This window comes from Heloderma suspectum, chromosome 7 (genome assembly GCF_057233095.1).
Source record: "Heloderma suspectum isolate Gila_16-S chromosome 7, 16-S_ref, whole genome shotgun sequence".
NCBI lineage: Eukaryota > Metazoa > Chordata > Lepidosauria > Squamata > Helodermatidae > Heloderma > Heloderma suspectum.
Genome location: NC_139464.1, coordinates 82,210,808 through 82,225,658, shown reverse-complemented (window position 1 = coordinate 82,225,658; position 14,851 = coordinate 82,210,808).

Here is a 14,851-nt window from a genome sequence, read left to right as displayed (position 1 = left end):
AATGGGCTGCAGAGGGGAGGAGAGAGGAAGCAAGTCCTATTGCCCTAGCAGACTTCTGCTCTTGTAACACTGTATTTAAGCCTGATTCTACACATAAGACTTTTACATCTATGATGCCAGTGGATATCTGTGTAAGCATCTTCTCTTCAATTTCTGTTTTTTCACAGACATGTCTAACGTTTCATCAGATCAGAAGTAAAGTTCTTAAGTGAAGTCTGACATCTACTTCAAAGAGGGAGTTTCAAGCACAGACACTGTGCTGTCAATTATATGATCACTGTACTGTCTCCAGGTCCATAACCAGGGCAGATCCAATGTCCCACCTACAGCAAGACCTTGTCCCTGAAACAGGGTTTTAACTTTGTGACATGGCAGCTCCCTATTTGAAGAATGAGATCTTGTTTTTAGAACAGACACATTTCTATTTTTTTTAAAAAAAACATACATATACATATACATAACGTAACTTGGGTATGGCAACACATTTATAGAAGTTGCTACTGGCTACAGGAATATTACAGATTTTACATTATTATTATTATTATTATTATTTTAAGTTCCCCTGAAATGTGGCAACCCCACCTGGTTGTAGCCCTGACTAAGGGCAGAACAGTCCTGCAGGATCAGATAGCCTGCAGGATAGCCAAAGGCCTAACTAGTACAGCATTCTGTTTCCCACAGCAGCCAACTAGATGCCTCTGGGAAGCCCACAAGCAAGACATGAGGGCAATGGTCATCCCCCTATTGGGATGACTATACCCCCGCTGTTGTTCCGCAGTGACTGGTATTCAGAGATATGCTGCCTCTGATCCGGAAGTAGCATATAGCCATCATAACTGACCTTATATTCCACAAATTCGTCTAATCCCCCTTTAAAGCCAGCCAAGCTGGTGGCCATCATGACATCATGACAAAGCAAATTCCATCATTTAAATAAGCCCCGTGGGAAGAAGTACACCCTTCTGTCTGTCCTGAATCTTCCATCATTCAGCTCCATTTGGATGACCTCTGGGTTTAGAATTATGAGAGAGGGAGAAATACTTCTCTCTGTTTACCTTTGCTGTAGTTTCTCTCCCTTACTTGTCTTTTTCTAGACTGAATAGATCCAAGCATTTTAACTGTTTGAAGGACTGTAACAATCTTTTTGTAGCTCTTAAGACTCGACATCTATTTTGCTCTATGTTCTGGTGTCTTGATAGTACGAATAAATGATTACTTAAGAATGGATGACAACACAGCATTTGGGATACAAGAAACAGATACAACAATCTCTGATATATGTGACATGCATATGACGAAGGCTTGAGTATCAAAATGTAAAAAGCTTTTCCTATAAAAGAATTTGCATGTGAAATGAGCATTCAGTAAGGTCCGATGGCAAGCGATGCTAATGAGAAAAGGAGTCCAAAATGGGTGGGAGTTTTTAAAAAAGGAAATTCTCAAGGCACAATTACAAACAATTCCAACAAGAAGAAAAGGTGGAAGACAACAGAAGAAGCCAATGTGGCTTCACAAAAAGCTTAGGGATGACCTGAAAACAAAAAGGGGCACATATAGGAAGTGGAAAGAAGGCCAAGTAACAAAGGAAGAGTACAGGCAGGTAGCACAGAATTGCAGGGATGGTGTCAGGAAGGCTAAAGCTGAGAACGAGCTGAAGTTAGTGAGGGATGCTAAAAACAACAAAAAGGCTTTCTTCAGCTACGTGCATAGTAAAAGGCAGAGGAAAGAAATGGTTGTTCAGCTATTAAATACGGATGGCAAAACGATAACAGATGACAAAGAAAAGGCAGAGGTGCTCAATTCCTACTTTGGCTCAGTCTTCTCCCAAAAGAGGGTCTATGACCCCCCTGGCAAAGGCGAAGTACAGACTGAAGGGGCAGGATTGCAGCTTGAGATCGATAGGCATATGGTCAAGGAACATATTCTAATTACTTTGAATGAGTTCAAATCTCCAGGGCCAGATGAACAGCATCCTAGAGTAATAAAGGAACTGGCAGAAGAATTCTCAGAACCACTGTCTATTCTCTTTGAGAAATCATGGAGGATGGGGGAAGTGCCAGATGACTGGAGGAGGGCTAATGTTGTCCCTATCTTCAAAAAGGGTAAAAAGGAGGAACCTGGGAACTACAGACCAGTCAGTCTGACATCAATCCCTGGGAAAATTCTGGAGCAGATTCGAAAGCAATCCATCTGGAAGCACCTTGAAAACAATGCCGTGATTACTCAAAGCCAACATGGATTTGTCAAAAACAAGTCCTGCCAGACGAATCTGATCTCATTTTCTGATCAAGTAACCTCCCTTGTGGACCATGGGAATGCTGTGGACTTTGCTCGACTTCAGCAAAGCTTTCGACAAAGTGCCCCATGATGTCCTGATGAGCAAACTAGCTCAAAGTGGGCTAGATGAAACAACGAGCCGGTGGATCCACAGTTGTCTACAGAATCGGACTCAAAGAGTGCTTATCAATGGGACCTTCTCAAACTGGGGAGAGGTAACGAGTAGGGTACTGCAGGGCTCAGTCCTGGGCCCACTGCTCTTCAACATTTTTATTAATGACTTGGAGGAGGAGGCGCAGGGAATGCTGATCAAATTTGCAGATGACACAAAATTGGGCGGGATAGCTAATACTTTGGAAGACAGAAACAAAATTCAAAGTGATAGATTGGAGCGCTGGGCAGAAAACAACAGAATGACATTTAATAGGGATAAATGCCAAGTTCTGCACCTAGGAAAAAGAAACCAAATGCACAGTTACAAGATGGGGGATACGTGGCTCAACAACATTACAAGCGAGAAGGATCTTGGAATTGTTATCGATCACAAGCGGAATATGAGCCAACAATGTGATGTGGCTGCAAAAAAGGCAAATGTTCTTTTGGGCTGCATTAATAGGGACTACTAGGGATGTACGAAAGTCACTTACCTTTTCGACGGGGTGATTCGCAGTAGGGGGGAGGCGCTCCACACCTCCCCCCGAAATCCTAATCCGTCCAGCTCCGCTCTGCGGAGATTCTGCAGAATGCCAGTGCATTTGGCCTCACTGAAATCCGTAGCGGAATTCTCCGCCATCCCTACCCTCTACTCAGCACTGGTTAGGCCTCATCTGGAGTACTGTGTCCAGTTCTGGGCACCACACTTTAAGAAGGATGCAGACAAACTGGAGAGGGTTCAGAGGAGGGCAACAAAGATGATCAGGGGACTGGAAACAAAGCCCTATGAAGAGAGACTGAAAGAACTGGGCATGTTTAGCCTTGAGAAGAGAAGACTGAGAGGAGATATGATAGAGCTCTTCAAGTACTTGAAAGGTTGTCACAGAGAATAAGGCCAGGATCTCTTCTTGATCCTCCCAGAGTGCAGGACACGGAAGAATGGGCTCAAGTTACAGGAAGCCAGATTCCGGCTGAACATCAGGAAAAACGTCCTGACTGTAAGAGCAATACGGCAATGGAACCAATGACCTGGGGAGGTGGTGGGCTCTCCCACACTGGAGGCATTCAAGACGAGGCTGGACAGCCATCTGTCAGGGATGCTCTGTCTTGGATTTCTGCATTAAGCAGGGGGTTGGACTCAATGGCCTTGTAGGCCCCTTCCAACCCTACTATTCTATGATTCTATGACCATACACATATATACCTTCTTTAAAAAGTTGATCAAATCTTATGTATTTCTCTGTCTTTTATTAAGTTAACACTTAGTTAACAGTGTTTTTGTTTGTTTATGTGATCTGAGGCAAGTTGCTACAGGAAATACCCATATTGCAACTGAAAATGTAAAAACTTTTCACATGGATTGCTGCATGCTTAAAACAGTATTTTAGAGTGCAGTATCACTGTATAGTTAGCTATTAATGGGAGACTGGCACAGCTATGACATGGAAGGTAGAATGCAGAGAAAATTAGGCAAGCTCATGTACAATTGAACTCTAAGCATTATGTACTGAGTTCTGTTTTCAAACTGCCTAAACCTTCTCTGGATTATGCAGTTCCATCCTAAGTGTCTTTACTCAGAATTAAGACCCACTAAATTAAATGGAATGTACTGCCTGGTAGGTGTGCTTAGGATTGCAACCTTAGAAATTTATAGAAGCAATAATGACTTCTAGAAAAGAAAAGTACTTTTTTGATGACATGATATGGTAAAGCCCACATCATATTGTTGTTGTTCAGTTGTTAAGTCGTGTCCGACTCTTCGTGACCCCATGGACCATAGCATACCAGGCCTTCCTGTCCTCCGCTCTCTCCTGGAGTGTGCTCATATTCATTGCATTGGTGATGCTATCTAGCCATCTCATCCTCTGCCGTCCCCTTCTCCTTTTGCCATCAATCTTTCCCAGCATCAGGGTCTTTTCCAGGGAGTATTCTCTTCGCATTAGGTGGCCAAAATATTTGAGCTTCAGCTTCAGTATCTGTCCTTCCAAGGAGCACTCAGGGTTGATTTCCTTTAGGAATGACTGATTTGACCTCCTTGCAGTCCAGAGGACTCGTAAGAGTCTTCTCCAGCACCACAGTTTGAAGGCATCAATTCTTCGGTGCTCAGCCTTCCTTATAGTCCAGCTCTCACAGCCATACGTTGCTACTGGGAAAACCATAGCTTTGAGTATATGAATCTTAGTCGGCAAGGTGCTGTCTCTGCTTCTTACTATGCTGTCTAGGTTTGCCATAGCTTTCCTCCCAAGGAGCAAGCATCTTTTAATTTCATGGCTACAGTCACCATCTGCGGTGATCTTGGAGCCCAAGAAAATAAAATCTGTCACTGCTTCCATTTCTTCCCCTTCTATATGCCAGGAAGTGACGGGGCCAGATGCCATGATCTGAGTTTTTTTAATGTTGAGTTTCAAACCAGCTTTTGCACTCTCCACTTTCACCCTCAACAAGAGGCTCTTTAGATCCTCTTTGCTTTCTGCTATTAATGTGGTATCGTCTGCATATCTGAGGTTGTTGATAATTCTCCCGGCAATCTTAATTCCAACCTGAGATTCATCCAACCCGGCGTTTCTCATGATGTACTCTGCATATAAATTAAATAAGCAGGGTGACAATATGTAGCCTTGTCGTACTCCTTTCCCAATTTTGAACCAATCGGTTGTTCCATGTCTGGTTCTTACTGTTGCTTCTTGTCCCTCATACAGGGTTCTCAGGAGACAGGTAAGGTGGTCTAGTACTCCCATCACTTTAAGAATTTTGTTGTGATCCACACAATCAAAGGCTTTAGCGTAGTCAATGAAGCAGAAATAGACGTTTTTCTGGAATTCTCTTGCTTTCTCCATGATCCAGAGAATGTTGGCGATTTGATCTCTTGTTCCTCTGCCTCTTTGAAACCCAGCTTGTACTTCCGGTAGTTCTTGGTTCACATGCTGCTGATGCCTAGCTTGTAGGATTTTGAGCATAACCTTGCTGGCATGTGAGATGAGTGCAATTATACAGTAGTTTGAACACTCTTTGGCGTTGCCCTTCTTTGGAATTGGAATGTAAACTGACCTTTTCCAGTCTTGAGGCCACTGCTGAGTGTTCCAAATTTGTTGGCATATTGAGTGCAGCACTTTAACAGCATCGTCTTTTAGGATTTTAAAGAGCTCAGCTGGAATACTGTCATCTCCGCTAGCTTTGTTGTTAGTAATGCTTCCTAAGGCCCACTTGACTTCACGCTCTAGGATGTCTGGCTCAAGTTCAGTGACCGTACTGTCATAGCTATCAGGGATATTAAGATCTTTCCTGTATAGTTCTTCTGTGTATTCTTTCCACCCCTTCTTAATCTCATCTGCTTCTGTTACATCCCTGCCTTCTTTGTCCTTGATCATGCCCGTCTTTGCACAAAACATTCCCTTGAGATCTCCGATTTTCTTGAAAAGATCTCTATTCTTTCCCATTCTATTGTTTTCCTTGATTTCTTGGCATTGTTCATTTAAGAAGGCCTTCTTGTCCCTCCTGACTATTCTCTGGAACTCTGCATTCAGTTGGATATATCTCCCCCTTTCTCCCTTGCTTTTCGCTTCCCTTCTTTCCTCAGCTACTTGTAAAGCCTCATCAGACAGCCACTTGGCTTTCTTGCATTTCTTTTTCTTTGGGATGGATTGAGTTGCTACCTCCTGAACAATGTTACAGACCTCCGTCCATAGTTCCTCAGGCACTCTGTCTATCTAGTCTAATCCCTGAAATCTATTCCTCACCTCCACTGTATATTCATAAGGGATATGATTTAGGTCATACCTGAATGGTTTAGTGGTTTTCCCTACGTTCTTCAATTTCAGCCAAAATTTTGCAACAAGAAGGTCATGATCTGATCCACAGTCAGCTCCAGATCTTGTTTTTACTGACTGTATGGAGCTTCTCCATCTTTGGCTACAAAGTACATAATCAATCTGATTTCGTTATTGACCATCTGGTGATGTCCATGTGTAGAGTCGCCTCTTGTGCTGTTGGAAAAGAGTGTTTGCTATGATCAGCGTGTTCTCTTGGCAAAACTCTATTAGCCTTTGTCCTGCTTCATTTTGTACACCAAGGCCATGCTTGCCTGTTATCCCGGTGATTTCTTGACTTCCTACTTTAGCATTCCAATCCCCTATGATGAAAAGGACATCTTTTTTTGGTGTTAGTTCTAGAAGGTGTTGTAGGTCTTCATAGCACTGATCAACCTCAGCTTCTTTGGCCTCAGTGGTTGGGGCATAGACTTGAATTACTGTGATGTTGAATGGTTTGCCTTGGATTCGTACTGAGATCATTCTATCGTTTTTGAGATTGTACCCCAGTACTGCTTTTCCCACCCTTTTGTTGACTATGAGTGCTACTCCATTTCTTCTAAGGGATTCTTGCCCACAGTAGTAGATATAATGGTCACTTGAATTAAATTCGCCCATGCTTGTCCATTTTAGTTCGTTGATTCCCAAGATGTCGATGTTCAGTCTTGCCATCTCATGTTTGACCACCTCCAGCTTACCTTGATTCATTGATCTGACATTCCAGGTTCCTAAACAATATTGTTCTTTACAGCGTCGGACTTTCTTTTCACCACCAGACACATCCACAGCTGAGTGTCCTTTCAGCTTTGGTCCAGCCGCTTCACTCTTTCTGGCGCTACTTGGAAATACCCTCTGCTCTTCCCCAGTAGTATATTGGACACCTTCCGACCTGAGGGGCTCATCTTCCGGCGTCATGCCTTTTAGCCTTGTGATGCGTTCCATGGGGTTTTCTTGGCAAGAATACTGGAGTGGTTTGCCATTTCCTTCTCCAGTGGACCACATTTTGTCAGAACTCTCCACCATGACCTGTCCCTCTTGGGTGGCCCCGTACGGCATAGCTTATGGCTTCACTGAGTTATGCAAGCTCCTTCGCCACAACAAGGCAGTGATCCATGAAGGGGACACATCATATAGTTCCACATAAATATTCTTAAAGAATACATTCATGAAATGGTATGAAAACCAATGCTTATGGTTTCTCCTTGCTAAAGCAGGAGACATGAGATCTGCCTATTCCCATTAAAATGGTTTCTTGTTAATAAATGCAATCAATGCTATAAACTTTGCATTGGCTTGGGAATTAGCAAGTGTTGACTGTCATCTTATCTGTTCAGCAATAATAATGGAATTTCAAAAACTCTGTAACAGCTGATTTATTCTTATACAATAAAGGCTATACAGCATTAGCCATCTAAAGCTTTTTAAAAGAATAGCTACTTGGGATCATTATTGTTAAAGATCAGTATCTGAGATTTGCTAAACAATTCTTGAACTATCACTCAGATGAAATGGCATGGGATTTACATGCAGCCATGTAGACTGTATTGTCTGGCTATCATTTGCAACTGTGCTTTTGGAATACAAGAATAATATTATCTCTGTAAAATATCAAAAGTTACACAGACTCTCACAAGCAACAGCTGTGCCAATAAAAGGTATTGCCTTACTGGTTTGCAACAGTCTCAAGCCTGACCTGAAGCACTTGAAAGACATTTCCATTAAAATCAATGAGACTCACTTCCAATGGAGTCCCAATATTGTTCCGTTGTCTTTTATAGTAGATACCAATATGACATCTTCTTCATTACTGCATGCATTGATCCGCAGGAGTATAATGGCCAGCTGAGTTGGTCCAGTCCAAGTGCAAGTGGCATCCTTTCAGGTTCTCACAGATATAGCTGACTGCTTCTCTGTTCTGCCAGTTGAAAGAAGAGAAAGAAAGAGAAGCAGGGAATGTCTGTTGAACATTCAGGGAAATATTCTGCTGTACAGTTGAAGCAGAGTGTAATCCACAAAACCAGTCCATGGCGTTCCAGTTTGCTTTATCAAATTGAAATGGAGATGAAAACTTTCCGTGAGAAAAGCCAAAATTAGCCTCCCACATTTGGTAAGCATTTGTAAAATATTGACCATCGGCACACAGCGTTTTCCACAAAGGATCTGAAAAGTAGGAATTTGTTTGATAAAGTGAAGTGAATGTTAAAGAGGAGCAGTTTCCCCATGGTGCAAGGTAAGTCATGCAGATATATGGCTCATAATCCTTTTGGTGTGCTTGTTTATGTGACCTGCGGTGTTGCCGAAAGTCACTGTGCACAAAATCATTTACGTTTGTCGGGTGGATGCTCCAGTAATTTCCTTTGCCATCTTCACACCTTCCCACTTTGATAAAACAGTCATTTAGTGAAAGATTGTGCCTGACGCTGTTCCTCCAAGTTTGACCTTTATTCCTATAAAAAGGGAAATTTTCTTCAATGTATCTGTAAATAGCAGCTAAGTTGAGCTTCTTTGTAGGTGAAGAGAGAATTGCCTTTGCTATCAAAGCAACATAAGGTAATGGTGGCTTTTCTGGAGTATTTTCAGGCATCCTTTTAGACAGACTTCTATCAGGATATAGAAGAGAGCCAGCTGGTTTGGGAGAAATTCCAGTAGATGGTTCTAAATTTCCTTCATATGCTTCACAGATGTTTAGAAATTCTTCACTGGTCTCAGGGTTGTGAGTCATTGAAGCCATATCAAGGTTTACTGCTCAAGTTTTGTGGTATTTTATGAGAGGTTTCTTGGTAAAAGTATTCGTTTAACACAGGTACATGCTGCCAAAGTAAATGAGGTAGACACAACCTGAATAAGTGTGCTGCTGTGACTGGTTCTCTGGTCTGTATTTTTATACTGTGTTAAGACACAGTATTGACAAGAAGAATTCAAGGTACAAATCCTTGCTGAATAGGTAAAAATGAAAGAATTATGGCAAGATAAGTATGAAGATAAGCAGACCATGGCCTTAGCTGTTCCCTTTTGTATAATCTGGGAAAACACCCTTCAGGCTGATGACTGATGCAGAAAAGAAAAGAAAAAAGAGTGGTTTGATAGCATTGTGAAAGGATTAGACCCTTCACTGATATGAAGAGCAAATTGAAACCATTGCTTGGTTCCTGTGTGCTATGCCTTGTCAAACATGTTTGTATTTGATAGAATACATGTTTGCTTTATAGAAAATACAAAATGAAATGAAATTTGTTAGGGACTCAACTGCAATTATTTTCAGTGTATTGTACTGAATTAAGACAGAAGCTTTCATCTCTACAGCCCTTCATTACAAACAGCCTTTACCAGGATCCCACCTGATTCAGACCCTGAGTTGAAGGGGACTTCTAAGGAGGAGCAGAATTCCTTGGTGACCAACAGTACACCCAGAGACCATGAAGAACCCACTTCTTCTGTGGAGCAGTTAGGCCCTGCCACCCTCAATGACAGCTCATCAGCAACACCAGAAGACACCCTTCCCCATGTCATCTGTCCAGCTGCCTGCCCCAAGTCTGCCCCTCTATCATCACCCTTGGGCCTCCAAGAGCAGAGGTTGTGACAAGATGGAAACCCAGAAGGGATGATGAAGCACCCAGGTAAATGCACAAGGTATCCCAGCCTACAGTACAACTCAAAGGAAGGGGGATGCCAATGCAGGCAGGTGACCAAGTTGGGGCCCAACTGAGAGGCAGGAAAGGGTGGAGCAGTGAGCTACTATGTAAACGCTTAGGGCTTCTCCACATGGAACTTTTCATCCTTTACGTAAATCTTTACGTAGACTACGGCGAAAATAAGGGCAACGCAAATAGCGTTGCCCTTATTTTCGCCGTGGTCTACATAATCTTTACGTAGACTACAGCGACCAAATAAGGAACGTGAATGGCGGCTCCCTATGGGGGCCGCCATTAGCCGTACGCGCTTTTTTTTTTAAAGTCACCCGTGATAGGCTACGTGACGATTTACGTAGCCTATCACGGCTGACTTTGCAAATCTAGCCGTGATAGGCTACATTAATCGTCACGGAGCCTATCATGGGGGCGTTTTTTTTTCTTTTTAGTTTTATTGGAATGGCGGCGGCGGCAGCTGGTTGAAAGATCGGCTGCCGCCCCCGCCCCTGACAAAGACCCGACGAACCGCTGCCGGGAGGGACATTCGGGAAAGGTAAGTCCCGTCCCGGGGGGGGGTGCGGGGGCGGAGAATTTCTCCCCGAAACTTCTTCGGGGGGCCGAACACGTTGGCGCTCGGCCCCCCGAAGTTTCAGGGAGAAATTCTCCGCCAACCCTACATGTTATCTGAGAATGGGGAAAAGCCAGCATTTTCTATGCTTGCAAATTAAATTGCCATTTCCCCCTTGTGTATGTCCCCTTTAGCACTTTGTCCTGCTTTGTGTGGGTGTGTGCTGGGGGTGTTGCTGGGCAGTGTTGGATAACATTGTCATGACAACAAATCGGTGGGAGTGGGGGCAGGTCACTGATCGCCCTTCCAGTGACCATTTCTGCCGCTCTCCCATTCCACTAGGTGCACTTGAACTGTAATGGGGTTAACCATCCCAAATGCTTCTCTGAGATCCCCCTGAACACAGCAATGCTTACTTTTGAGTAAACTCATTGGTTGTAAGGCTTTCCTTTCCTGGGAGTAAGTGCCATTGACATCTGTGTGGCTTGCTTCTGAGTGGGGATGCATAAGAGTGCATTGTCAGTCTACTTACAGTAGCAGTCTTAAGGTCTCCCATCCCCTACAATGCATGGATTTGGAACCTCCCCCATTGACTTCATTGACTGCTTCTTCCTTTTGCTCACCAGATTGATGGGCTTTTTTCCTCCCAGGGTGATTGGGGGAAGTCTCCCTTCTCAGCCACACAGGAGAAAGGCTTGACAGTTAGGATTTCAGTGGGTATTAAAAGTGCCTTTTCTCCTCCCCTGAATAAATTCAACATGAAGAGCTTGGAATGGTCATTTTCAATGGTTTCTTTTTTGTGTGTGGAGTTGTTTTAGATAAGGCAGGAGTGCTGAGGTGGTTTTCCATAGTACTCCCTCCCACCTAGCCAGCCACTATCTTTTCTCCTAGCCCACCTTGCAAGGTCATTGGGAAGCCAGAATAAGGGGGAAGAGCAACAACAGTGCAGGGTGGGCTGCCATTGCGTCCGCACCAGCCCGTCCGTGGCCAGAAATCTGGCTGCGGACGGCCCTGGCCGGCTGCTCCACAGCCTGGCTGCGGAGCGGAGCCGGCCATCAAGGATTCCGGGGGGGGGAGGACCGGATCGCCTCCCCCCCCCGTCGAGGATTCCAGGGGGAGGGACGGAGTGCCTCCCCCCCCAGTGGATGCCCCAACCGGAACAGGTAAGTGATATGTACATCCCTAAAAGGATCTGGAATCAAAAGGACTGGTTTGTAGTGGGATAAAATGCCAGGTGTGAAGAGAGCTGTTTAAAGGGAATCTGACATGATCCTGCATTTAAAATGGAAGCAGAAATCCCCATTTTAAATGCGGGATTTTAGACTGGTGTAGAGATGCTCTTAGCCTTGGTCTACTGATGCTTTTAAGGAAAGTATGATCTGCAAATTGCTTGTCATTGGGATAGATCCAAAAGTGCCCTTACAGTCATGAAGGAGCCCTTCCAGAAACACAAAGGGCTTGGATCCAGCAGAGACTTCTACATATGCCAGTGGAGAGAGGTGATCAGATGTTCTTCCTGATGAAAAAGATTGAGAGTGTGTAATACTCTGTTGATGCTTCCATGGTAATGGAGAAAATAATGTAACCATGACTTCCTGATGTGTTTGAACTTAGCAACATTCCGTTGACTGAATTGCTAAATTTAATTTTATAAAGAAGGAATATATATCCAATAGTATTTTATGGTATCACGACAGGAGGAATAAATCTGAAGCTTATACTGTCAATTATGGACTATCTATATGGTATAAGTTTAAAAATCCTTTGAGTCCAAGTCTTTCTCCGTTTACATCCATTTTCTCCTTTTACATTCACTCTGCTCAGCCTGTTAGGAGATGTCACTTTTTGGTATGATTATAATCTGTATTTAAGTTAAAAATTCATATGTGATAGGTACCCTCTATCCCTTCAAGATGTTCTTAATAAAATGGGTGGCAATAGGCCATCCACTGTTTCAATATTTTCAAATAAGGAATATTATGAATGAGGAGTAAAGATCCCTCAGTTTGGAAAAAAGCATTTGAAACATTAATTACATCTGTTAACTCAAAAAATTTAGTTGGGAAATGGTTTTTGTTGTCAGATTTAGATATGTCAGAGTGTACTTTTATGTGAAAATGGAAAAGAGACACTGGAATTATTATTCTATAAGAACAATGGGCCTGAATATGCAATGTTGTTCAAAACTTGATCAGTGTTAGCTGAGAGAAAACTTGTATAAAAACACAGTTTTAATGGCATCTATTGGAGGTACTGTTCTCATCATACTGAATTTTTTCCCATATTTTGTCCATGTACTGTGATACAAAGTTTTTGGAAATAGGTACTGGGAGAAAGATATTAGATGACAGAATATGCTATAAGGCACCATCTAAAAAGTGTCCTTTTTGGCTATTTAAAGGACTCTGTTGCTACAGAACACCCTGAATTGGAGATACACTTGTTAACTACAGCAAAAGTCCATGCATATTGCTTTTTGTTAATTTGTTATTTTCTCACGTGAACACACGACCAATCTGGGAGAGTGCAAGCTTAGCAAGTTGCAATACATTCAGCTGTCCACTGCCACCACCTCAAATGACTGAGGTACCAGCAACCACAACATATGGTTGTGGTTGCTGGTGCCAGCTCTTTCTGGTACCATGTGCTTTCCACAACTATAAAGTCTTCAGGAACTCTCCAACTGACATTTGAAGCTGGAGGGATACTGGAGAAGAGAGTTGGCTGGTTTGCTGGTATGTTCAAAGTTTTTTTTCAGAGCCATTACAAGACAATGCTTGATCTGCCCTTGGCTTTTGATTCATGGCGGACTGGTTGTATAATTAGAAAGGACAAGGGATTTGTTTGCTGTAAATGAGGCTGCCTTGGCTTAATGAGACCTAGTCAGTTACGCAGCACATCTGATCTAAACACACCCATGGGAGAGATCAGATCAGATTAATATTCTGATTTAATAATATCATTACCTATACTGATACACAAGAAGACCAATTCTTGATGTTCATATTCCAGACCATGCCGGTTTGCAAATAGATACGTATTGTTTAGGTTAAAGACTATATCAATCAATTACTTAATTAAGAACAATTCTGCTCTGCATTTTGGTTGGGGAACCTCCAAGGCTGCTTACATTCAAAGAATTTAAAACTAGCTCAAATGTAACTACCTAAAAAAAAATAAGATTTTAAAGAATAACATTTAAAATAATAAAATAATACACAAAGCCCAAGCAGACTGAAAGCTTCAGCTTAGAAAGGGCCAAACACTTGCTGAAAAAGGTTTTTTTTTTCTGCATGCCCATGTAAATGTATTTAAGGCTGCCATCCTAGTATACACACTTGCCCAGGGCTAAGTCCCATTGACCTCAATGGAGCTTACTTCTGCTAGACATGTGTAGTATTGCACAGTTAGTATATGAAAATTAGCCTGAAAAATATTCAGTAAAAAACATAAATGTATAAAACAGCAAATATGCTGTGACAATAAACCAGAGGTAAGTGGCATGGATTCTGTTAGAGCTTCACGTGGTGCCACCAAGTCATAGAGTTATTTCACCTAAGAATGCACATTCACCTTTTTGCAGTGCTTAGCTTGTTATTGTTGAGGCAGTGAAGAGGGACTGAGAGGAAAGCTTTTTAAGAAGTATTGTGTGACAGCTGCAGAAAAAAGGCAAATTGCATGCTAGGGATCATGAAGAAAAGGACTGAAAATAAAGGAACTGGCATTGTCATACCCTTATACAAATCTATGCTGTCATCACATTTGCAGTACTGTGTGCAGTTCTGGTCATAAGGATACATTGTGCTGGGAAAGGTGCAGAAAAGGGAAGCCAAAGTATCTTCTGTTTAAGAAAAGGCTAATGTGCTTGAGGCCCTTTCCTTGTTTTCTTTCTTTCTTTTTTTAAGATGACTACGGGCAAGGCCGGCCCAAGATATTGTGCTGCCTGAAGCGAAGGACAAGATGGTGCCCTCCATTTCATGTAGGGATGTATGGAAGTCACTTACCTTTTCGATGGGGTGATTCGCGGTGGGGGGAAGGCGCTCTGCACCTCCCCCCAAAATCCTAACCCGGCCGGCTCCGCCCGCAGCCAGACATCCGGCCGCTGTGCAGCCTGCAGGCCAAAAAAACCCCCCAGCGTACACAAATGGCGGCGGCTACGGTGGCCACCATTTGCGTTCCCCTTTTTTCAATTTTAGCCTACGTAAATATTTACATAAGCTATTATGGCGAAAAAAAAGGGGGACTGCAAATAGCATAGCGGGCGCCATTCGCGTTCTTTTTTTCCTTTCTGTTTTAGCCTACGTAAATATTTACATAAGCTATTACGGCGGGGGAAAAAAGGAACGCAAATAGCGCCCACTACGCTATTTGTGTTCCCCTTTTTTTTGCCGTAATAGCTTACGTAAATATTCACGTAG